Source organism: Microtus pennsylvanicus, chromosome 4 (genome assembly GCF_037038515.1).
Source record: "Microtus pennsylvanicus isolate mMicPen1 chromosome 4, mMicPen1.hap1, whole genome shotgun sequence".
Classification (NCBI taxonomy): domain Eukaryota; kingdom Metazoa; phylum Chordata; class Mammalia; order Rodentia; family Cricetidae; genus Microtus; species Microtus pennsylvanicus.
Window position 1 is genome coordinate 58,070,042 of NC_134582.1, and position 26,820 is coordinate 58,096,861.

The window sequence follows — 26,820 nt, forward strand, 5'->3', positions numbered from 1 at the left end:
AATGGCGAAAGTGTACACACTAATCGTGAGAGATAAGCCTCTTCCAGGTACAAAGCAGACTAGCAGCTCTCTAAGTTTGAGAACAGCCTGATCTACAGATAGTTTCAGGACAGCAAATAAGGGAACCACTGGAACAGAAAGCTGGTGAAAATGGAATTGAATGAGGAGGCCATGTTCCAGGTTCGTCAAGCAGCTTCAACCACATGGTTCTGACTTTAGTGTCAAGGATAGAAGAAAGGGTTATGGAATCTTCTTCCACAACTAAAGAAATATGCTGAGACCCAGTATGCAATAGTGATGTCCCTGCATGTAGGCCTAGAGGGGCCATTGCATGAAGCTGTGACTATGAAGTCTGAATTTCCTTGGAGACCCCAAAATGTTGGAGATGCCAGAACTGTGGGGATACCTGCCAAGGAAAGCTGCTAACAGGAAGTGAAAACAATCCAGGAGAAAGAAGTATGTTGGCCGGGAAGTGGTGGCGCATGCCTTTAATCCCAGCACTCGGGAGGCAGAGGCAGGAGAATCTCTGTGAGTTCAAGGCCAACCTGGTCTACAAGAGCTAGTTCCAGGACAGGCTCCATAGCTACAGAGAAACCAACCTTGTCTTGAAAATCCAAAAAATAAAAAAAAAAGTATGTTGTAGTCAGCAAAGATGAAAGGGATTGGAGAGCTGAAGGGCACTTTGACATCAGACATGGAGTTGCAGCATTTGGAGGTTGCCCTGCTGGTTTTAGGTCTTGGTTTGGCCCAGTGTTTCCTCACAGTGCTCCCTTTCCTCCCATTTGGAGTGGTAATACAATTCTTGTGCCATTATATGTTGGAAGTATGTGATCTACTTTTTTTATTTTGACCTTATAAGGGATTACAGTTAAGAGATTGTCATGTGTCTCAGAAGAGACTTTGGATTTTAGACTTTTACAGGGTTGAGACTGTTATAGACTATGAGGACTTCTAAAATTGGACTTAATGCATTTCTTCATTGTGCTATGGCTACAAGCCTTTGGGGGCCAGGGAGTGGAACATGGTGATTTGAAAGAAAATGGCCCCCATAGGCTCATAGGGAGTGGCACCTTTAGGAGGTGTGACCTTGTTGGAGTAGGTGTGGCCTTGATGGAGTAGGTGTGGCCTTGATGGAGATAGAATGCCATTGGGAGTGGACTTTGAGGTCTCAGATTCTCAAGCCATGGCTAGTGTGGCAATCTCTTCCAGCTGCCTTTGGATCCAGATGTAGAACTCTCAGCTCTTTCTCCAGCACTATGTCTTCGTGTGTGCCACCATACTTCCTGAAGATAATGGGCTAAACCTCTGAAACTGTAAGGCATCCCCAATTATATGTTTTCCTTTATAAGAGTTGCATGGTCACGGTGTTTCCTAAGATAGCTGCCTATCTCTCTGTAGGCTTGGCCACATGCACCCACCTCCAAATCACCTAAGCCAATAGAATAGCTTAACTGTGTAAAATATGAATGGCTCAGCACAGTCCTACTTTAAAAAGATTTAAAATTGGTACTAGCTTTATCAGAACAGTGCAGTTTTAGGGAAGCTTCCCCAGGGGTTGGGTAGGACTTCTGGGATTTCCTTTATTGATGCTACAGCCACTTAAAATTCAAATCAGCATGATCTATAGTCACAGCTGCCTCAACTCTAGCCTGGCTACAATCTTCTCTCTTGGATTCATCCCCATTAGGGCCTTCTGGAAGAGAACGCTCTCCTTGATTATCTGAATTATGCTCCTTGTTTTGTCTTTGGATTGATCTCTATGTTTTGGTGTTCTGAATTACTAATTCTGGATAAGATACAGAGAAAGAAAGTATGAAAACATCAAGGAAAACATGGGACTTTGTGAAATACTGCCACAAAATGCCATGGTCCTGAGAGAAAAGTGTTCACCTCAGAACAATGCCCCTGTGTTACAGGAGCTGATTATAGTCAGGAACATTTCACCTGTCTCTCTTGGTGAGTGTTCTTAGCCCATGAAAGGCTCAAACTAGGAGAAAATAATTATGGGACCTATTCTTATAGAATATATACTTTTGAAAATGGGCTGGAGAATATTCAGCTATACCAAACAAATTTCTCAGCAATCAAAATTATAAAAACTATGAGAACTTTCCTTAGCAGCCAACTTCATATTTTATCCACCTAGACCTTATACATTAACATAAATTTTAATACTTATGAGAAATGCATTGCAGTATATTCTTTTATTACCCTGTCCCATTCTTGATTTCTTCAAAGCTCTTGTTCAGAACAATTAAATCAAGCAATTTTGTTTTGTGCAATATTTGTTTCAAATTACATCTGCTACATACCCCATATGATTTTTCAGTCCAAGGGGATTTGTAATCAATGTTAATTATAAGAACACCAACAATGGACTAGGAATGAGGAGCTTCTGGAGAAGATGTGTGCCATCTTTGAAATTTGGAGAAAATGCTTTTATAAGCAAATGAGACAGGATGTCATATGAAGTGAAGGGAAGGCGCACGGGTAGCCAGAGGACTTCTATATACAGTTCGGACTCCAGCCTCCGCCCAGGAGCAGAAAAATTGATTGTAGATTTTTTTCTCTTGCATTGCTTTTCAGGGAAGTATCTGGGTTTCAGAGGTACTCTGAGAACAAACCCTTTGGGACAGGGTAAAAGGCTGCCCGTGATAACTACATATTCAGCTCTTCAAATTCATTGCCCTTCCCTCTAGCCTCACATGTCACCCTATAGGAACACCACCATGAAGTTCCCTAACTTTGCACACATGAGAACCTCTACCATGAACATTCTTGCCATCTTCCCTTATGTAGGGAACACTCATTCATGTATTGGGATCCAACACCAGCACTACCTTCTTCAGGGCATCTTCTCTGGGAACTATAACCCTCTTGCCCTCGTGTCCTCTAACCCTCAGCTCCATGTGTCGGGGTCACTTTGTTAGACAGTGCCTTCCTCCAGAGCAATCCATGAATTATGATTGAAACACAAGCTAACTCGGAGTTTTAGTAAAGCCCTACTCCAGCACTCGGATGATCAATCATGTGATCGTGGCATGCTGCTAATTGTTCTTCTGTTGCTGGGAGATAACAAAAGAACACCGAGAACTACACTTGATTGTATTTTGAAAATGTGTGCTTTCTTATGAGGTGAGAGATACGGTCAACGTTATAACAACAACGTGAAGATGTTATCTCAACGTACATCAATCCCTAATAGATTTCCAAAGAACTGTTTTTTTTAAAAAAAGACAGTGTCCCAAACTTATGATTGAAAATGTTTACAATCTTGCGATAGAACATCAGAATTTCAAAAGTGATTCTTTTATAAAAATGCATGCTTTCTTTACTTTCTTATGTCACTACATTACATAGAGAAACAGGTTTTCGTTTAAATAAACCACACACAATAGTGGGACAACTCACTCATTTATGAATGAATGATATTGAACCATCACCAGAATTTACCCACACAATAAATCTTGTTCATCTATGAATAATTTAATTCTTCTCCACTGAAGCCTTGGGAGGAAATGCTGCTATATACTGAACCCACTCAAAGTATAGAAATGGTCCAGTCAAGGCCAGTTCTGTCTGCTGCTGCTGCTGTTTGCTTTGAGCAGAGTTTATTTAATGTGTATATTCTTGGACTTGCAAAAGCATTTGTGTGTGTGTGTGTGTGTGTGTGTGTGTGTGTGGCGTGCGTGCATGAGCAGTTTTGATCACCTATGTAGGAAATGCGTTGGCTTCTCTTTTAGCAAACGCATATCTAGCTAAGGCAGGCAGCAGCATCTGGATTTTCTTCATCCCTTGTCCGATTACCAGTAATGGTTTGGCAGAAAGCCTGAGGCAGTTGGCCCCAAATGCTGCACAACTGACCGGTGAGGGCATTTGAAGAAAAGTTTTATTTTAATTAATTCTTATATCATCGCATTAGAAAATACAACTTATATATAAAATTTCGTATGCTGTACCATTAAGGTCTGCATATTTAGTGTTTAAAACAGGATGAAAAATGTAACTACATGCACACAAGTGTGTTTGATTATTATTATTAAGTCTCCCAGGACTACTCCCAAAGACCCATGCTTAATTCAAAATATTTTATTACATTAGTTAGTTAGTTAATTTGTGTGTATGTGTGTGTGTGTGCATACCTCAGTACACATGTGATAGTGTAAGAGCAGCCTTTATGGGACATGCGTTCCTTCTATTATATGGTTCCTAGGAATTGAACTGAAGTCAACTGCAGGTGCCTTTACTCACTGAGCCATGTCAGATGCTCAGCTTACATATTTTTAAAAATTTGCAAAAGCAAAGGAATACCAACAAAAGTCTACATTCTATGATTTAATTTCTTCTTGTTTCCTGAGTGCTATAGATATAAAATTTCTTTAGTTTTTCTTGTTGCCGCAGTATATCAATCTTCAGTTAACCTCCCTACATTTTTTTTGTACTTAAGTTCAGTAACTATATGTGAATGACCTTCACGAAATTCTGCCTACAGTGAGTAATGCTAGTGGTAATTCTCAGAAAACACGCTCTGAGAGAATGAGTTATTGCCTAAGACAAAAGCAAGCTTTTCTGCAAGCTGTATTGTGTCTTCAAGGCCACTAGGGTATCATTTAGAAACTGAAGTGATAATTTACCCCTATGCAATGAAAAATATAGTATAACTTGCACACCAGGACTCTCTGCCTCATTATGTTAAATGCTTACTCCATGTCATTTTTGAGGAGAGACTGTAAATCTAAGCAACTGAGATTGATTTATGTTCCAGTGACTGGCAAATGGTGATACAGGATATTTTACAATCTTGTAAGTGCTGCTAGGAAGTCTCAAACTGTAGATTACAACCGGCTTCCTAACTTTGTAAATAGGAGGAAATGCAACTCTATGGTTCCTTTAAGAAGCTCTTAAAACTGATTGAGAGGAACTCACAGCACTCAAAAGAAACCTGCAGATTCTCCTGCGATGAATGTTTAGAAGTGTTGATGACTTCATTATGCTTTCTGAATTTTACTATAACCCCAAGGTAAAATATAAACAAAACTTAGTCACAAGAAAATACGTGTGATCAGAATTTATTCCACCAGACTGAGGAGATAGTTCAGTTGAAAATATGCTATTGTAGGAGCATGAGGACTTGAGTTGAAATCCCTGTAACCTCACATAAATGCCTATTACAGCACCGGGGAGACAGAATTTGGGTGGCCTTTGGGCACTCACCCGCAAGCTAGTGTAGCCTACCAGTGGAGTTCCCATCAGTAAGAGAATTGTCCTAAAATAAATGAGTAAATAAATGAATAACGTGGGGGTGGTAACTGGGAAAGGATGCTTGGCCTATGTCCACTACATGAATATGTACACATATGCACCCCCATGCATGTGCACTTGTACACAATCATTTATCTGCACATACAAGAACACAGATAAACATAAAATTATGCTTCCCATAATTATGACCAAACGATTTCTCTTTCTACGATGTAAAATGAAAGTATATCTCCAAAATGATTTAAAACTATTTATTTCTCTCCTAGTTAGAGTGGGGCGAGGGTCGAAAGTCGCTGATGGATGAAAAGCAGAATAATCTTATCAGGATGGACATGTGACAAAGAACATTCTTGCCCTGTAGCACCTGCCTGCCTTGATGCCTAGACAAGATCCATGTATCTAGGATGCTCTTTGGATAGAGCTACTTTCTGGAAGCATACACCTCACAGAGTAAATGATTGCTTTACACCGTCGGTGCACTTCACCACAATACACGTTCTGTTAAGGAAAGTGAGTGTTTTTTGCTTTGTTTATTTATTGCCCTTCCCCAGTCACAGGAAAATTCCCTCAGCTGATTACTTTAGTAAAGAATTTTATTAAACTCAACAATTTCTTTTTAAACCTTTAATATTTCTGATTTTGAAGAAGTGAGGGGTAAAAATCAATAAATAGATGTTGAAGTTGAAGAAGGCTGTTCTCTTCATAAGGTCTTAATTTAGAAACAAAAACTAAGTTAATGGATTAATAATGTATGGCATTATTGTAAAATGTGTAACAATTTTAGAATTTTGAACAAGATAGGTCAAAAAAGCAAATTATGTTTGATATCTGAGTGATTTTCTTATTTGTAGTGTATCACAAGTAATATACCCAAATAACATTAAATATTAATGGATGGTATGTCAACTTAAAAAAATGTCTTTTATCATGAGAATGAAAATGAATTAGCAAATAGCGAAGATATTTACAAAAGTCCTTTAAAAATCCTTAGCTTTATGTTCTAAAAGTATTATATGACATATAATACTAAATTATAAATTATTTATAAAGGATATTTGTTTTATTTCTAAATTGTGTATATATGTGAGCGTGTGTGTGTGTGTGTATGCGTATTGTGTATATATATATATATATATATATATATATATATAGTTTGTATGAGTTCACAGAGTCATCGACCTGGAGTTATAAGAAGTTATGAACTCCTGAATGTGATTTCTGGGGATGGAGCCTGTGTCTTATGCTCTTGCCAACTAAGCCATCTTTCTATCTCCACTAAAAATTCTTAATACAATGAAACAGGTATCCTTGAAGTAGAATTTACCAAATTATATTTGATGGTGTGAGACATTCTTTCTGTGTGTCTCTTTCTCTATTCTCTTAAACTCCATGTTAGAAAATACTGCACATAAGAGGGTTGAACCTGTGCAAATAGAACATTCCTGAAGCTTTATTGTTAGTGTTAGCCAGAGTCTCTAAGAAAGACATAAAATCAATAGCAATTTGCTTGATTTGGAATCTTCAAACACCCCATGAAGCATTTCCTAGAATTACTGCCACCAAAGACATAAACTCAGTTTTCTGACTTATATTGCAATTCCAAGGACCTCAACAAACTGCCTCAAAATGTAAAAGCCTTTAAATGCACCATTGCTTTTAGAGTTCCTGGATTTTATCTCATTAGTGGTCACAGGTGAATGCTAAGCACATGCAGAGCTTGAGTAATGCGAGCGCTACTCAAGACCATGCATTTTTAAAGTACAGCGTATTACTGTCCCCCGCCTCTACGCCTAGTCCTTCTACCATGCTTAGAAAGTAGAGGTGGGGATTAAACATGCATTCAATTATGTTCTATCAATGTCTTTATATGAATTTGTAGAGAGGGGAAGGTAGGCATGTCATAATCGTTCTCATATTCTGTAATATTTCCTTAATAGAAGTTTTTTTGAATTCCCCCAAATTATTTATGGCCTAATGATTGGTAGGAGGATGCCTAAAATTCTAGCTTTGCAAGAGCATTGCAAAAGTGGCAAGTATTCAGAGAGCTAAAATACGTGAGTGGAGATGAGTCAGAAGATGTCAACAGGACAAAAGATGCCAGCATCGCTTGCACATTCCCCAGGGTAGACCTACTCAAATACGTAAAACTTTGTCAGGTCTCTGGAGAATTAGGAATGCCTAATCACCTTTGAGTTTGGAAATTTGCTGGAAGTTCCATAGATATTTCAGGCCTTTCTTTTTTCAGACATGTTGGTAGAGTTCTGTTTCCTATCCTGCTGAAAATAGGTGTGGCTATGTGGTATACCTTGACCAAGGAAGTGTGAGCATAGGAAGAAATGAAGGCTGTCTTCAGCCAACATATGACAGCTAAGTGACTCACATGAGAGAAATCCTAGCTTTCTAGATCACAGTGAGATTGGAACTTATTTTCTCAGGAAACCACGCTTCATAATCTGTGTACACTTTATTAAACATATATAATAAGAAAACTAGAAAACAACCTTCCTCAAGACCCAGTAATACCACTTTTGGGTATATACAAAGGATGCTCAATCATGTCACAAGGACATGTGCTTGACTATGTTCACAGCAGCATTGTTTCTCATAGCCAGAACCTGGAAACAACCTAAATGCCCCTCGACCAAAGAATGGATAAGGAAAATGTGGTACATTTACACAATGGAGTACTACATAGCAGAAAAAATAATGACATCTTGAATTTTGCAGGAAAATCGATGGAGCTAGAAAACATCATTTTGAGTGAGGTAACCCAGACAAAGAAAGACAATTATCACATGTACTCACTCATAGGTGTTTTTTAAACATAAAGCAAAGAAAACAAGCCTACAAACCACAATCCCAGAGAACTTAGACAACAATGCAGACACTAAGAGAGACTTACATAGATCTAATCTACATGGGAAGTAGAAAGTAGAAAAAGACAAAATGTCCTGAGTAAATTGGGAGCATGGGAACCTTGGGAGAGGGTTGAAGGGGGAAGGGGAGAGACAGGGAGGGGAGTAAAGAAAAAATGTAGAGCTCAACAAAAATCAATAAAAAATAAATAAAAAGACAACCTCACTATAAAAAGAAAACAATGTGTCTTGCCTAAAAAATAGTTTTCAATAATAATTTACTTTAAAAGAGAATTTTAAAAGATATTTATCTTTTATGTATATGGTTGTTTTGTCTGCTTGTATGTATGTGTGCCACATGTGTGCAGTGCCTCCAGAAGCCAGAAAGGCAATGCCATGCAGGATCCTATGCAGGAGGATAGTGCTCTTAACAGATGAGCTACCTACCCCCTCAGTCAAAGTCTTAAAAGATAATCATTATATTTACTTGAGGTTTTAACAGACAACAGTTCTGTGTATTAGCATGTTTTTATAAAGGTGTAGTAAGGAACAATCTGAGATTCAGAAGTTCATTTATATTAGAAGTTCAACTTTATTCAAAAAATTATTCTATACCTTTCCCCAAATCAGTGAGGTATCTGTATTCCTGAATTGTGACCATTTTGGTGAATTTGTTTTTTCAGGGTCCACAAACTTGTAAACTGTAAATTCATTTAGGAATGAGCAGAAAAAAAAGTTAATAGGATTTAAAAGGGGACTAATAAAAATAAATCTATTGTTCTTTGAAAAAACATGTACATATTCACAAATCTTTCATAATCTGGGTGAGCGAGTCATTTTTACATTGTATTTATTTTGCAAAACTGCAAAGTTCAGCTTTACTTATGAAAACAAATTTCTGTTTGATATTAATCGTATGCGAGAAAATTGAGCATTTTCAGGCGCTTCATGCTAATATCTAATAAAAATATCTGCCAGACATGGTATTCCTTAACTTGTCTTTTGTTTTATTTTGAGACATGGTCTCATTATGTAGCTCAGGCTAGCTTGGGGCCCACTCTATGGGCCAAATTGATCTTGAACTCATTATGATCCTGCTGCAGTCTCCTGGATGCTGGGATTGCAAGTGTGACCATCATGTCCAGAAGTGGTCATTTTTACGAGTTAAAATAAGACCAAGTGTCCTAAGACTTGACTTGTTGTGAGGGAAATACTTATTTCTGAGAACAGAAAAATGAGTTTTATTAAACAGTGTGAGGTCAACTCAAGTGAAGAATATACATGACAGAACATTTAAAGAGATACGATGTCTTCCAGGGGAAGACAGCAACTAAACCCCATTGCCTAGAACAGGTAAAGGAAGGGCGGGAGCTTGACCTTGTTCCCATCCCTTAGAAGCTGACATCTGATTCCTGCTGGATAGGAGTTGTCATTTCTTCTGTAGATGAAATATGAAGGACACCATGGGAGATTCATATTTTCTTATGGAAATTCTAGGACTCACATTGGAAATGCTGGAATTAAAGATTTAACTTGAGTCAGATGTTTATTTAAAGATAAGCTTGGTCCTACCTATATTGAGGCTCTTCTCTTCATGGGAGAAGGAGAGCACTATGTGAAAATAATATGAGGCAGACTTCTTCATTTCCTCAAATTCAAGATAGGGCATAACAAGGGCGTACAATAAGAGTATGAGAAGCTTTCAAACAGTCTCAAGAGTCAAAATTGATTAAACAGCTTTACCAAAACTCAACTTCCTTTGGTCCCCACTATTAATACTCAATTCTTCTTTAGTTGAAGAGACTTCCTCTACTTAGCATTTGCTGGTAATAACGTGACATCAACACTGCGCTCTAAGGCCTTCAATTTTAAGGCAAAAAATTCAAACAGTTTTACAATTTAAGGTGATGAACCCACGGCAATAAGCTATCAAGTACTTTCCTTCTCATGCTACACTGGTCTGGAAAGGCCGTTTTCTTACAGTTGACATTCACACAGTGTGCAAGGGGATTTATTTTAATTTAGTTTCTTACTGATATTTTTCATGGTGTGCTATTGAGTGTTCCTGATGAGGTGTGTGTGTGTGTGTACATGTGTCTCTGTGTTCGTGTGTGTTCATGTGTGTGCATGTGTGTTCATGTGTGTGTTCATGTGTATATAGAGGACAGAAGCCAATCTACGATGTCATTTCACAGGCATCATATGCCCTCCCTCCCTCCCTCCCTCCCTCCCTCCCTCCCTCCCTCCCTCCCTCCCTTTTTCTTGTTTGTTTGTTTTGACAAGGACCCTCACTGGCCTGAAACTCTCCACATAGGTCAGGCTGACTTGCCATCAAGCCCCAAGGCTTTGCTTGTCTCTGGCTTTCCAGAACTGGAGCTCCATATACATGCCTCTCCACTGGACTTTCTATCCCTGGGTTGTGGGAATAAGATAATGTAAGCCAACTGAGCCACCTCCAGAGCTGAACACGAGCGGTTGGACCTGCTACTTCAGCGCACTGTGCCCGGCCTTTGCCCACCTCTTCACGTGCAGCTGGCAGCAGCTGACTCACTCCGCTTTGCTGCTAACACGACTTCTTATCAGTTGACCTCATTTGACAGCAACATGAACATCAGTCCCATTTCTCCAGAAGAATAGTGCCCACCAGATAAGCAAATCTTTCCTGATTCTACTTGGTATTTAGTATCATTAGTGATCACTATGTTGAGATCAAAATATATACAATGGGTAAGAGTAAGCTAAATAAAGAAAGAAGATGATGCCCAGGAATAGCAGCCCTGGAAACAGACTATTATTCTTTTCTTAAACCTGGAGGGAGTGGGTTTTCCTTTTTATTCCTTTTCTTATTCCTTTTCTTTCTTTTCTTCTCTCTTTCTTTCTTTCTTTCGGTGTGTGTGTGTGTGTGTGTGTGTGTGTGTGTGTGTGTGTGTTGGTTATTCATAGTACAGAAATCAGTAAGGCACAGTCCATACTATTAGGGTCTTGGGAACGGCTGGTACACTCTGAAGAAAAGGAAAGTGATATCATCGAGAGTGATATCTTAGGTGAAAGTTGAAGGTAACAAGCATTCTGGGAAAAGAGAAATGACTGTATGGACTCTCACAGATGATCTTAGTGTGTGGCAGATCCCGGAGATGGCAGTTACATTTGAGTAGTGTTGGTGGTGACCACAAAAGGAGTGGAGAGACAGTAAAGGAATGGTTGACACTTTGTGACAGGCCTTTCAGGACGTGCTAGAAATGGAGCACTCTTGCTCTGAAGGCTACTGGAGTTTTCCAATCACTAGCAGCTGTAGTTCTTAGGTAAAAGATGGATTTGTCCACTATGAGAGCTATACAGTGGGTGGTGGTGATGTGTCTTAGAGGCAGACGAATAACTAAGAATAAACAGCAACTGAGTAAGAATATGAAGATCCACAGCAGAGTCGCTGCGGAGGAATGCAGGGGGCAGAAAGGGTTAACTTACAATAATCTACAAAGATATGCTGGCACTGAATCCAGGCAGAGAGAAAGCCGGAAGAGCCAGAGTTTGTGAACAGCTGAAGTGACTGGAGTGGGTGGATTAGAGATTAAGAGATTATCTAGGAGAGTGACTAGGGATGAGTAAAAGGATTGCTGAGTATTCTAGACAATGCCTACGGAGCTGGAGAACATGAGCCCTGCAGTCAGTAAGCATATGTAATTAAGAAGTCTTAAACGAATCAGAACACAACTAAAAAGTAAAAGACCAATGGATAGCACAAACATCCTGATATCATCAATGGCAGCAGCAGACTGTGCAGTGCATTGTCTAGGATGAAGATGTGTTTTAAGGAACGATGGCTATTGGCACAGCAGGGTGAACGGGCACCTTGTAATGATTCCAACATAGATAACCTGGACTTAGAGCTCAAGTCAAATAAGTAAAAATATCAAAAATACAAAACCAGGGTAGAGTCAATCACAAGGTGAGAATTTAGCAGACGAAAATTTAGAAAGCAGTGGGTCGGTGAGATGGCTCAGAGGATGAACTCCCTTGCCAAGCCTGGCAACCTGAGTTGGATTCCTGGAACCCACATAAAGATGGAAGGAGAAAGCAGACTCCACAAAAGTGCCATCTGACCTCCACACAGTGCCATGGGACCACCCCATCACACACACGCACACATAGTAAAAATAATAGAAGTTTTTAAAGAATTAGAAACTGGAGAGGTAAAGTAAACTTTACAGCATGAAGTTCTGCCCTTTGGCATATGACTGCATGAGCAAACAAGACTGCAGAATGCAGTTCCTTCTGTGGCCTGATAGACTTCATCAAAACGTCAAAGTCTTTGGCCGAGTGTCCGCTGGCATCTGGAATGCCTATATCTTCCACTGCGACAGAGGGAACCGAGAATGAACCTCTGCTCACACTGCCTGCAAGCGGGCTTCTGTCACAGAGGGAACTCAAGGCGCCAGGGTTACTTTGTCTAAGCATTTCCAGTCTGCCACCTGCTTCCCTCTCTGCAGGAAACCACCATCCTAATTAGGCCTTGGAAAACCCTTACAAGAGACCCCTCCCCCTTTTTAATCATCCATTCGTTTATTCTTTTCAAAAATAGAAGTATCTCCAGCAACTTGAACTTTCAGGGAGCCTCCTAGCTTTGACTGCCAAATGCTGGGATTGTAAGTCGGTGCCACCACGCCAGGTTCAATGAGTAATTTTCAAAATACATTTTCAACTTACAGCAAAATCATCTGAGGTATTTAGAAAACAAGACATCACGAGCAAAGACGGGATGGGCAGCCGTAACAGAAACATAGCCAGTAACGCGCCAGCTATGATTAGCAGACACACATCACAGGACAGCAACCTTCACGGTGCTCAAAGCAAGAAGTCCAAGCTTTCAACTCCGACATGGAACTAGAAACTTTAGCAGTGGTACAACAGTGAGAGCCACTTATTTGCATTTGTCAGTGTTTGTCAACACCGTCACTATTAGCCGCATTGCTAAACATTCTTCCCTGTGAGAATTTTGAGCTTTAATTTTTTTCATTTTTTATACATTGAAAACTAAAAGCCAAAACTCAATATAGCAAAAATTAAATGGTATAACTGAACCAGATGTATAAATGACAGGTTTGACTGCATGTGTCTGTGTGTGTCCTGAGTTCTTCTTCATGTCGTCACAAATTACTGCCAGCTTCATTCTTAATGTCAGCAACTCAGGACACAGCCACCCATACAATGTTGTCCCTCGCCTGATCTGACTAGGAAGAATTTGCCTAGGTACTGTCTGCTCATCGGGAATGGAGAAATACTTGCCATTTGTGTAATCTAATGGGTTCTTTCTAAGTATCACCAAATCTTAGCTACAATTTAACAAACTGCCTGAACTCTTAGAAGTGTGGGTATTTCTGACAAAATGCACACATTGCCAGTCCACAGAGGAGGACTTTAAAATGCGTGGGTCAGTCCATCCTTGCAGCTAGGTCTTGGGTCCTTAGCCTCATTATTCTCCTTTACGCAGTGGGAAGATAGGAGGTGAAACTGGACACACGTGGCTGGACAGACCAGTCCTGGGCTCTGCTAACTTCATTTTGTTTGTCCTTGCCTCTCTGCTCAGCAGTCATAAGTTCAACTCTGTCAACACAATGCCTACCTTTTGGTTCAGAAGAGCGACATACTACATTACTTCTTGTTATCAAAGTTGTGTGAAGGAGCCACATTAATCCACTCAGTGTTTGCATCTACTTTAGCCAACTTCATTCAGTCTGGTCTATCTGGCAGAGCAAAACAAGGCCAGTTCCACTGTTCAACCCCTCATTCTGTTAGGAGAGCATCAGCACACTTATTTTCCCCATATAAAGGAGAGTATCCAATTCACACCATGCACGCTGGGACTATTATGGACAATATTTATTCAGAAGGAATGCTGTGTGAGTCTGGAAAAGCTGTCGCTAAGAAGAGAGGGAGAGGTCACTTTGACCAAACAAGAAACAAAACCTATACATGGGCAAAGAGCAAGGAACTGAAGTTTTCCCTTCTCCTTGCGTCGAAACACTTGAGAAGCTAAAACACAACACGACAATGACAGATTTAACCACTTTTTCCCTCCCTCCTTCCCTCCCCTCTGGAGTTCTTCATAATCTGAACATCTCCATTCACTTAGCAGATACCAGCTTGTTTGGAGGAGAGGAGTTGCTTAGAATTAATGAGGTAATGCCCCAAACAACTGCTATTAATACACTGTTTTCTTTGATAGAGGCTGCCTGCTTTTTTTCTGCCGCTCCTTTAAAGATGAGGTACTTTCTGATGGTCTTAGAGCACCATGAAAAAAATCACTAGTTACAACACCCCCTCCCCTTTATTTTTCTTTGAAATATTTTTTGTTCACTGTCTGCATTTGAAAAGAGAGCCATGCCAAGGAAGCTGCGTTCCATCTCACCTAACTCGGAACTCCGTAAGCCACGGGTACTTAAGGGTTAACGGGAAAGAGCAAGGCTACAGGCTTCACTGAAGTTACAACTCTGAAATGCGAACTTGAAAGCAGCAGTGCACAAATACTGGGTTTGCTTTGGCCACTTGCAACACTCAAGGCCACCTGCTTCCAGAAAGGACAGCAGTTCCATCAAGACACAACGAAATCTCCGCGATCTTTCATTCATACCAAGCACAAAGCAAAAGTCAATATTCACCTTCCCAGAGATGCACCTCCAAGTCCCCGGGGGTGTTCTCACTTACCCTGGTCAGCCACAGCATCCGCTCTTCAACCCTTTTAGAGCCAGTTCACCTAGAGAACACCGTGATTGCTAGCACGCTCATGGGAAGAACAGATTTTCAGCCAAATTGCAATTACCCCTGAGACCATAACCAACTCTGAAACCCTAGGGAGAGACAGAAGTTTAAAAACCCGGCTTCCAGATTCTGGCATCCAGTGTGTCTATCTTTAACTTGCAAACGATTTGGTTTCACATTCCACTGAAGTCCCACTGGCAGATGCCTTTGGTAAACTCACCAATGGCAGGCTTTCAAAGGTCTCCCTCAGCCCCTCCCTCCCACAAAGCTTCCGCCCATTTCTTCTAAAGCTGATTTACTCAGCTGTCTTTTACCTGTGTCCTCCTGGGGAAAAGGAACTGCTTTCATTGAAGGCGATTCCACAAGCCTTTGCAAGCTGAAGATCAGCTGAGGACTCGCTGGCTTCCCTTGCCATCACCCCCGCCCTCCTCACGGACAGAAACAAACTGACTTCCAAACTTGGCTGCCTGAAAAAGAATGTCCTCTGATTGGCATTCCTGGAGGCAGAGAGCCAGGCAGCCAGAGCTTGGCAAATGGCTTCCTAGGGATACAGAAGACAAACAAGGAACTTGCCTGGATTCTTATTTCAGTGTGAGGAAAATACAACCCCTATGTTGAGACTTTAAAAATATTTCTGGTTGAGGCGCAACGTTTATGGTTCTTTTCTATCTGTTTATCATTTTACCCAGAATGACTAGGGCTACAGTAAAACAGGAAGATAGCAGAACTATGATCAAACATTAAATAAACCTTGTTTGGGATTCACTAGAGAAAGAAAAGAGCCACAAATGCCACTTCACAGTGTCCCGAGGACTCCTGGTCAACGGGTGGATTGTCCTGAGAAATAAAATAAATGCTTACGGAAACCGTGGGGGACTGACTTTTGTTCTCTACTCTGAGCAGCAGGAGGAAAACATGAAAGAAACACTTCTTTTTCCCAGATGTTTCCTTTTTCAGGGCTGTCTGATAAAAATTTAGCACAGGCTGGGAAAGAAACTGCTGTGTGTGTGTGTGTGTGTGTGTGTGTGTGTGTGTGTGTGTGTGTGTGTGTGTTGTGTGTGTGTGTATAAGGGAGAGAAAGAGTTGTGTGCATTTATGAGTGCATGTTTGTGTGTGCTTTTATGAGTGTGTGTGTGCGTGTGTATGCGTTTGCGAGTGTGTTTGTGTGTGAGGTTAAACTAAGTGTCCGATTTTGCTCTTTAGTGCTATGAATAACAAATGAAGAATAAAAATGAAATTTATGCCCTGCCAATGCTGAAGCATGCATGGACAGCCCGTACATGGTGATTTTGCTGAACTTGTCCACATTGTGTTTCATGGTCTAGGTTGATGAGGATGGCTGACTAACAGGACACCAGATATCATTACAGTTGGTTGTGAACCACCATGTGGTTGCTGGGAATTGAACTCAAAACCTTTGGAAGAGCAGGCAGTCCTCTTGACAGCTGAGCCATATCTCCAGCCCAAACTATGACCCAAACCATTCTGGTAAGGAAAGGGTTGATTTGGCTTACATGGCCTGATCAGAGTCTGTTTTTGAGGAAAGTCAAGGCAGGAACTCAAGTAGAATCCTGGATGCAGAGGCCATGGAGGAGTGCTGCTTATTGCTTTGCTCCCCACTCTGCCTGCTTTCTTATTCAGAGCCAACTGTGCTGGGTGGCTCTGTCCACATCAAATCTTTTGTTTTTATTTTTGTTTTTTTGAGGCAGGGTTTCTCTGTGTAACCTTGTTTGTCCTGGAACTCACTCTGTAGACCAGGCTGGCCTTGAACTCACAGAGTTTGATTAAATTTTAGGCTGTAGTAAATAAAGCTGTGTGCTTGGATTAAAGGTGTGCACCACCACCACCCAGCCACATCAATTCTTAATAAAATGCCCCACAGATTTGCCTATAAGCCAAGCTGATGGTGAAAATCTCCCAATTGACATTTCTTCTTTCATGATGATGAGCAATTTGTTAAGTTGATAAAACAAACAAAACAACGGATCAGTCTACTGGGTGAACAGAAAAGCTTTGGAGAAGATCTACTCGTCAAACAGAGTCTGACAAGGATGGGGAATGAGCAAGTGTCCTTTACAGCACAATAACCTGGGCTTAGCATTCATTTGTCGGTACCTAGAATCCAACTGTCTATCACTGAAAACGTGCTTCTCTGTGTTCAGAGTAGTGTATGTACTGCATGTAACATGACGCGCCTCCCAGCCTCTTCAAAAGCCTGGTGAAAGCAAGACAGCTTCGGTGGTTGGATGTACCACAGGATGAAACATTGCCAACTCTCGGCAACTGTCAGCTGGCTGGGTTCGTGGCGGTGGTGTGGCTGCAGCTGCTCCCTGGGACCCACAGAGACATCTCAAAACATATTCACTGGCAATTGCTTGATCCCAGAGGACAACTTTCTAACGTCATTGGTTTTAAATCTTGTTGTTATTTTGTTTTCTTCTTCCACATCGAGAGCGAGATTACTTTAAGAAATCATGAGGGAAGACCCGCTTGACTACTTACTACACTCATATTTTGATGTCCCTATGTTGGTGGCCTGCCAAGGGCTTTGTTCTTTCAGCTAACTCCATTCCTAGATGTCTGGACAACAATCTTTACAGGAGGAAAAGGAGAAGGAAACATACGTTACTCTTTAGCCTCAAAGTTAACTAAGGAAAATACAGGCAAAACAGGAGCATCTCCAATTTTCCATCTAGCTTCCATTGTTGAAAATGTACACCCTCACACAGCAGGTTGTGGTTTGAGAAACCATCCCTTGCATGTCTATGGTGTACTAACATTTATAAAATTCATAAACTAGTTCACACATAAATAGAAGGATATAACTTTCTGGCACAAGGAACAGCCATCACTGCCCCAGACTTTCTTCTTTCACACAGTACACCATGAGATAAGGAGAGTGTGTGGGGTTTGTACAGCCTTGGCTCACAGACAGTGCAATGCTAGGCCCACTGTATCTTTAGCTGCACACAATTGCAAAACTGATGCTGAGGAAATACCTGTTTAAAGTGAAACACTGTCTGTGGGGCTTGTATGGTAGCCTGTGAGAAAATGGAGATTAGTTGGTTCTCCTTTTTGACAAAATTATTTGTATTATTCTTTATTTTTTTTAAAAAGATATTTTTTATTTATTTTAATTTTATGTGTATTAGTGTTTTTCTACATGTATGTGGGTATAGTATTGCATGTCTGGTGTCTTCAGAGACCAGAATTTATTGGGTGGGTCCCCTGGAACTGGAGTTACAGATGGTTATAATCTGTCATACGATTGCTGGCAATTGAATCTGGGTCTTCTGTAGGAGTAGTGATTGCTCCTGGTCTCTGAGCAACTCTTCAGCTTGTACATTTTTAAAAATAATTCTAGGATGAGCATCCCTCTTCTTGATCATTGAACTGAGATTATATGATGTGTAACACCTTGCATAAGCCCCCCCCCCAATAATTCTATAAGTGTGCATGTGAATTATTTCAAATACTAGCTAGACATGTTTGTTAAGGTTCCTTGTGCTGGTCTTGTGGATGCGAGACTAACTGAGAGAAAAGGGGGTGTTGTTTCTAATTGAATTGTTGCTGGCTTTTATTTGGAGCTTAACATTCTGTAGTCAGTTGAATTACGACAAAACGAGTGAGCTAAAGTTTCTAACATTATCCAGACTTACAGTTTGTTCTCCACACATCCTAGAAGTCCCAGACACAATCATCAGAGTCTTAATTCAGCCCCAAGGTTAAGTGAACACAATGAAATGATTTTTATTTTCTTCCATGAAGGCAATTGGTAAGATTTATAATGGCTGGAACTGAGTCTTTATCATGAGCAAATGTCATTCTGCTCTTTTGTAAACACTAACAGGAGACTGGGAATTGATCAGAAAAATAGCTTCCAGGGCTCACTTCCAAAGAACACTGGGCGCATAACTGACAAATCAGATACTCTGGACTAATCATGAACAAGCAGTTAATCTTTGCTCCAGTCCCAATAATAGAATGAACCGGTAGAGTTTTGAGAGGGAAGTACCACTCATGGTTCCCTTATAGTGAGCATGGTGGTTCAAGCTCAGGTCTGCACTGATCTGTGATGTATCTCTGTGTATCTAAACCTGGGTCACTCAAAAGCAAATGGACATGGCCAAGTTTTTTCTTCCTTGCTGCCTTAAGTGATAAACGGAGGTGGTATTTAGAGGCAATAACTTTGCGGTTGATTTCTTTTTGAGACCGGTTCTTTGGATGTAGCCTGGCTGGCCTAGGACCTGCTGTGTTGACCAGATCGGCATTAAATTCATAGAGATCTGCCTGCTTCTTTCTCACAAGTTCCACCACACCTGGCTGCAGTTGTTTTAAAGTTATTTTGTATTTTATTTGTTGTGCTACATAAATTCACTTTTATAGTTAAGAACCAGATATTTTGATCTTAGAAAAAAGTGAAACTGTAACTTGTTACAAAATGTTACATTTTATTATGCAATTTATAACGTTTTAGCATTTTAAAGGCACATAGTATTAGCACAAGAATAAAGTTTTTCTCCTTAAAGAAAAGAAAATAATTATGAATAGCAGTTATTAGAAAAGTAATTAAGGTAGACACTACCCAAGACAGTATAAAAACCACATGTAACTAATATTAGAAAACAGGAACCCTAGTCAGAAGAGGCTCCAAGAATTGACATACCATGCATATTATTATTGAACACAAGTCAACTGATATTATTCTTTGAAATGTGGGCTATATATCCCACGGAAGTGGAATTATGAATATACAAAGATGCCTACACGCTCATCATCGCCTCTGGCTCACAATAAGTCAACATGTGGAAACAGCTACAGTGTCAATCCGCAGAGGAACCAACGAAGACTTCCTAGCATACACACTTGCACGTAGTATTCTCCACCAAAGAGGAAGGCCTGCCATGAGTGGCAATGTGAATCTAGAGGGCTTTATGCTAAGAAAATAAGTAGAAACTAGTAGAAAAGCACTATAAAAATCTTACTTAAACAAGAAATATAGGAACACAAGGAACAAAACAAGCCATAGAAAACGAAATGGTGGTCACAGTTGTAGAAAGAGCATAGGGTAGGCATATGGAAAAGATCAAAAGGTATATGTTATGTAGAATGAAAAAGTTAAAGATCTGGCATAGAACATAAGCTCTGCAGTTAATAATATTGTTTTATAAGCTGTTAAGCTATCAAGAGAGAATATCAACCACACAAGATGACAATGTCCTCACATGTGCATACATAAAGAGAGACATACATACCCACGTGTGCATAAAAAATAAAACATTACAATATGCTTCACTTAACTGGGTTGTTGAAGGAACGGCGGGCTGCTGCGTCCCGCCACCTGGCTAGCTTTACCCCTGAAATAATTACACGGAAACTGTATTCTTTTAAACACTGCCTGGCCCATTAGTTCCAGCCTCTTACTGGCTAGCTCTTACATATCGATCTAACCCATTTCTAATATCCCTGTAACACCATGAGGTGTCTTACCAGGGAAGATCTTAACCTGCGTCTGTGTCTGGTAGGAGAATCATGGCGACTCCTTGACTCAGCTTCTTTCTCCCAGCTTTCTGTTCTGTTTACTCCGCCTACCTAATTTTATGTCCTGTTAAAGGGCCAAGGCAGTCTCTTTATTTAACCAATAAAATTAACACAAAACAGAAGACTCTCCCCCATCACTGGGTTATTACTGTATTTGACCACTGAGTAGAGCTGTAATTTTCCTTTGAAGGACCAACGTCAACTCTAGCTGCAGTATGGGCATCATATTCACTTCTAGATGTAACTGGAAGATCTGACCTCACCCTGTTCACAGAGGGACACTTTCTACATGCCATATATTGGAACTCTGCCAGCACGTACCACATCTGATGCCTCTTACAATCTGAGAGTAAAAATTTGTTCTAGTGTACAATTAAAACATATGATGTCATCATTCGAAACCTGCATAATTTTTCATAGTCAAATACCCAGTCCACATTTATACACAAAATGAGTAACTGGTTCTAATCGAAGTGTTTAAAGACATATCCCTGGTAGAAACAGGACAATTATGTTTCCTGTGATTAAATAAAATGACAGTTGGTAGGCAGACCGGAAGTGTCGACATCATACCCAGCTGCTCATTTGGAAGCAGGTTTTACCTGATGAGCACGTGCAATGAGAATGTTTCAGACTTGTGGCTTGCTTCGCTCTGGAGCCTTCTGTTCAAAGGGCTCATTTAACAATGACAAGACCCAACTTTTTCAGCGGATGCTCAAGGGTGAGACCTGTTTGGGGAGAACTCAGATGCCTGAAATTATGTAATCTATCAGATTACTTTACAGAATGCATAGCTCTGAAATATAGTGCGATAACCATGGTTGACAACAATTAATTGGACATTTCAAAAACCTAGAAGCTAGGTTGTAGAAGTTTCTGGTGAGGAGAAATGGCAAATGAGGTGATGGCGTGAGACCTAAATTAAATGTTTTATATCACGCCTGTGATTGAGATGACACTGCTCACAGTACTACAAAGTAACCGGGCTTCGACATGTTTAAACAGCCATTTTAGGGCAGCGTTTGCAGACGTTATCTGTTCTATTGGCTTTTCATTTTCTTCCCCTTCTGTCTCCTTCTTCATCTCTTCCCCTTGAAGAGATAAAACTCATGACACCATGCCTTTGTAGATCACTCATTTTTTTATCCCCCTACTTAGAGTGCTGGAAACTCAAGGAATTCTTGCTCATTATTCCAGTTCTGGGAAATTTTACTTCTAAAGCAAATTATAACTCACATCCTCTGTTCTTTTGGTCTGAAACTAAACAACATTGAATTGTCTCCATTTTCTAGTAACTTCCCTTTTATTAATTTTCTTTTTCTTATCTCTATTCTGTTGAATATGCTATTTCTATGAACATATTTTTAATTTCTAAGAATTTTGTTTCTAAGTGTTCCTTTTCCACTACACTGTGTTTAGTTTCTTGGACACATTTTATTTTCTAATATCTGAAATAACATAGATTTTAGGCTTTTTGTGTGCTTATGGCAAAATATGTTTAGTTCATCCCCTTTTTTAAGTTCATTTACCTACTCTAGTCTCTTTACATTTGGATACTTCTTCAAACCCAGTGTCCCTTAGTGTCTGCTTAAGTCACACACAGGATGATGTCGTAGAATGAACAGACAATGCTAACTATTGCAGTAAGGTGCCACTGAGAGCGACTGATCTCTATACCTTTAGGTAGTCCACAAAGCTGCCCCTACATACCTGCCTCAGGATGCTCTGGACATATACCTAGTACATGGACTATGAGGACCAGAACTGAGTAGGATATCCTGAAGAGGAAGAGGATCTGGTATTTATTCATAGCTCAGATTCCCACCTGGCTGCCAGAGTCCAAGATCTCAACTAACATCTACCTGCTGCTGTTCTTTCTAGCATGACTGACTCCGTGACTCGCTCTTTGAGTTAATCTAGACATTTCCCTACTCTGTGTTTCCTACAGGGGTTTGGGGCATAGCTGTCAGACTATGTGGATTTCAGGAAAGTATTGGAGCATGTACCTGTTATTTCCAAGTTTCTATCTCTCCTGTTTGGAGCCCCAAAGCCTTCCCTAGATTCAACTATCTTTTGCCTCCAGTCATTGTGTTTTCCTAGGATTCTCTAAGGAGTCTTGGATTGCTTCTTAGTGGCATTTCCTCTGCAGGCATCTATGTGTCCAAATTGATAGCTAAACTAAGTATCGTTCATCCATTTCTTTCTCATTAAAAGATGTCAATAATACTGGGCTTTGCATTTTCCCCTTTTTATTTATCTCAGTGAACTCATAGAAGGTCAAAGTAAGTGCTGTCTAGGGAGGCACAGGTAGGAACTGAATGTGTGCCACCTCCATTTCAGGGGCAACTCTCTGTCATTGCTCTTTAGTATGGTCCCAGCAAAGGGGTTATGATGAGCTGATCTTCAAGTTTTGCTCTAGAATGATTCCACCAAATATAGCTAGCAGGTGTGTGTGTGTTAGTATTTCATATTTCTCCATAAGCAAAAACATTCAATGCTAACATCAAAGCTAAACACCACAAGGCATATAAGTACCTGTATCAGACATGCTGATGCATAACACTCAATCAAAGAAATTATTTCATTTTGAAGTGACTTGTCGTCCCATTTTAACAGTTTTATTGTGCCTCTGTGACATTAAAATCCACAAGTGCATGCAATTATGAATAATTCTTCCATTTGTAAAATCAATGTATCTTAAAGAGTAAAAATGCATTTTTTTGTCCCTGAAGTTCTGCCCAAATTATTGAATTAGATCACAATAACCCCAAGATAAGAAAAATTATCTTAAAGTGGTCTTGGCAGTTCCCTTAGTACTTTATTTTTACTGGAAGGCAATTAAAAATTTCCACAGTGACATCATTTTCCTTGTCCACTGGCATGACCATTAGCATATGGACCACATTGTGTGTCTGGGATTTGAAGCGAGTTTTGTCTTGAATGGTTTTGACACATATGCTCTGTTTCTTGTGTTAATCTGGTGACACCAGATTTCCAGAAGATAGATTGTGTCCTATTTGGTCAACATTACCCCATCAATGTTAAAGCTTTGGAAGGAGGGATTATGCATCTTATTATTTCGATAGCTATAAAAACTATAACAAAGGATCAGGAGGAATCTTTGGCATCCTTTTCTTTCTTTCTATATTTCATGTCTACAAAGCTTATCTACCCATCTTTAAAATACTGTATTTCCATCAATCTTTCCCTTAAATCTAGCTAGAAAAGAGTAGGAGGCTGGTCCATATGTTATATAGCATGCTACTACACTGCTGTGCCTTGTCTTTCCCCACAAAATGAGATTATATAGCATGTTACTGTATAGCTGTGTCCTGATCCTTCCTCACAAAGTGAGATTATATAGCATGTTACTGCACTTCTGTGCCTTGTTCTCCCTCACAAAATGAATTATATAACATGTTACTGGACTGCTGTGCCTTGTTCTCCCGCACAAAGTGAGATTATATAGCTTGTCCCTTCATTGCTGTACCCTGATCCTTCCAACAAAGCTGACACAGAAGAGCCAGGGGTTCCTTCCACTCTTTGTTCTGAGCACGTGGGATTGAGGGTATTACTGCTTCAGGTACTAAATGGTTTTAGGTTTTTTCCAAGGTTGATCTGGCCATAGTATGCACAGCTGGAGCCTTTGATGGTGGCTCACAGTTATTTGAATACTGAGGGCATGAATCATCCTAGAAGCTGTGGGCAGAGCAACTGGGAGAGAGAAGAGAGGTGGTGTCTGGATGGCTTCTTTGAGCTGCCACGTTAAGAGAATTTCAACTTGAACTTGTTTCTTAAAAATCATTATCAGGGCATATTTATCAGAGTGGGATAAATAATGTGACTTAATGGACTGTGAGTCTGACTTATAACTTTTAAATATTTAGACATTTTGTGTATGTATGTTTCTGGTTTTTACTTCTGCTCCAGATCCTGGGAATGTTAGAGGAAGGTCCAGCTCCCACAGCTCCCACGTGGGCCTTGCAGACATATCTGCTACAAGAAATAAGTCTCACAATCATATTTTATCACAGAAACAAGGAAAAGTAAATAATACTAGATCCTCCCACCCATTCCAAGCTGAGTGCACATTTACTTGAACTCTCACTATTGCAGTTAGTGTTAAGGGTCAAAGTCTGTGGCTGGAAACATGAGCCCAATATAGTCACAAGGGTTTGCATAGATCTACATGCTTAATTGACAGGGATGTCTTGATTAATTAATTATCAAGTAATAAATGAATGCTCTTATGGCTTGGGTATAAAACGCTCCCATAAGGTCCTGTGTTTGAACATTTGGTCCCTAGCTAGTCATTTGGTGGGAGAGGCTGTGGAAATGTCAGAAGTAGGGGCCTAGCTAGAGAATGTGACTTCTATTTTATAGACTGAACACAATTCCTGTCTCATGCTGTTTCTTGGTCTGCCTTGATGTGAGCAAGGAGCCTCATAGTCCTGCCACCACAGTCAAGAGTCAACGCTGTTCTTACGCCACAAACTGTGAGCCCAAACACACCCTTTCTCCCTGAAATTGCTCATTTGGTGTTGGACACGGTGATGAGTGAAGTAATCAACAACATTGAATTGGAAATTCATTTTTATAAAAATTAATGTTGTACAAGAATTTATAATAATAAATTTATCCTTTATAAGCATGCATGGGGGAAGCTTTAATTCAGAGAAAGAAAAATGCAGGACAAAAGAGAGAAAGGAGAGGGATTTGGGGACCAAAGCAGAAGGAGTGGGATACAGTGGGAGAAGGGAATGGAAACCCTGATCTGGCATGGTCATGATGTGTGTTGAGACTTGGCCATTTGCATGGTACTGCTGGAAATGTGAACCCAAGGTGGAGTTAAATTGGGAAGTTTCCCAGATTTCGGGGGATTCATCTTTTCAAGGAATTAAGGTAGAAACCCTGGGTTCTCTCTTTAGATTAACCAAATATTAGGGAATAATAGCACTTGTCTGGCTTCGTGTCTGGGGATATGATCTCTCTTTCCCCATACACAGTCTTACCTCTGTGAACCATCCACTCTGAGGTTCCCAGTGGAGTCCACTTTATGCCTTTGGACCTGTAGAACTTCGAGCTAAGTAATCCTATTTTATTTTTAAAGTCATCCTGGTCTGATTTTTGTAATAGTAGTAGGAAGTGGACACAAACAACAAAAATCAACTTCCTCTAAACCTGACTATTGTTTTCATTATAAAAACATACTGCTTAGAACCAAAGCCCAGTGGAAATCTACATATCCATTCAATTTGTCATTGTCAGAGCACCTTAATAAATCACATCACACAGATGTGCACACACGTGCACATGCACTGGGCTTTGAAGTTATAATACATTAATTACTGCCATTGTAAAATGTTAGGCTGACAATAAACTATGAAACCCCAGGTTTCATTTTCTTTGGCCTTGTTTTTACAAAATCACTCTTATGTAATGTGCTCAACACAGCTTCAGCCGCACACTGATGGTGTCTCATTTTCCAGCCTATTGTATACATTGTATTCCTATTTTTATAGAGACAATGGTTACCTTTCTATGAAATTTCAAAGCTTATTCTCTACAGAGAGCTACGTTCACGTGCAGGGAGTTGTCTAATTGCAAGGTGCAGGAAAATCACACATAATCACATCTTTAAAAACTAAACGCAAAACAGAGAGAACCTGATGGTGACATTATCTGCAGGGCAAGGATAAAGGCTTCATAGTGCCTTTATCTGTCTTGGGTAAAAGGTTTTCAAAATTCTAATTAGTCACATATATGTAGTTTGTGAATAGAAATGCTAAAAGAAAAGACAAATAGTTTAAATTCATTTTCCAGTTTAACGTGATGTCAAAATAGCGGTTAGGCAGACTAAAGAAAAAGAATGCAATACTGTATGATTAGATGCCAATATAAAAACTAGGTTTATCTATTGGCGTTTTGGTACTAATCTTAGGTTATAGGCTCTAATATATCTCACTTACAAATGTGACACAGAAATGCATATTCAGAATGTGTATGCTCTACAACATAAATGTGTATAAACTTACATACTTGAAAGTCCTGCTTTTCAAAGTGTGCCATCAAGTATTTCAAAAAAATAATAGCATAAAGTCCCCTTAAGGATCCTATCCAAACCATTAAGATTTTTAAATTAAATTATGGCATAGAAATTATTGATCTTAAATAAGATATTTAATTTTACCTGCTTTTTAAAGCTTAACTTGTGAAGGTGAAGAATGCAAAATATTTTAGATTGTAAAATGAAGGCACTTGCTGTGACCTCACCCCATAAAGCTAAGAAAATTATTCAAAACTTGCTAATGACAGTGATTAATTAAAATCATGCCTAAACATATCTCTTCTCAATTGAAATAAAACAGTTGATGTGAATAAACCTATACATGGTCACCATTGTTAC

General features: G+C 39.8%; 1 protein-coding gene across 23 annotated transcripts in view; it reads right to left on the reverse strand.

Annotated features, from left to right (window-relative positions):
* Positions 1-26,820, reverse strand: part of Dtna (dystrobrevin alpha) — a 367,583-nt gene that overhangs the window by 254,529 nt on the left and 86,234 nt on the right. For 16 of the 23 annotated variants that reach the window (XM_075969211.1, XM_075969208.1, XM_075969204.1 and 13 more), the window contains exon 1: positions 14,820-15,033. The exons of 1 other annotated variant lie outside the window; for it this stretch is intronic. The gene's annotated coding sequence lies outside the window, so the exon portion shown is untranslated. Of the gene's footprint in view, positions 1-14,819; positions 15,059-15,187; positions 15,387-26,820 lie in introns of those variants that run through there. 6 more of the 23 variants (XM_075969216.1, XM_075969195.1, XM_075969220.1 and 3 more) reach the window with 4 other exon arrangements.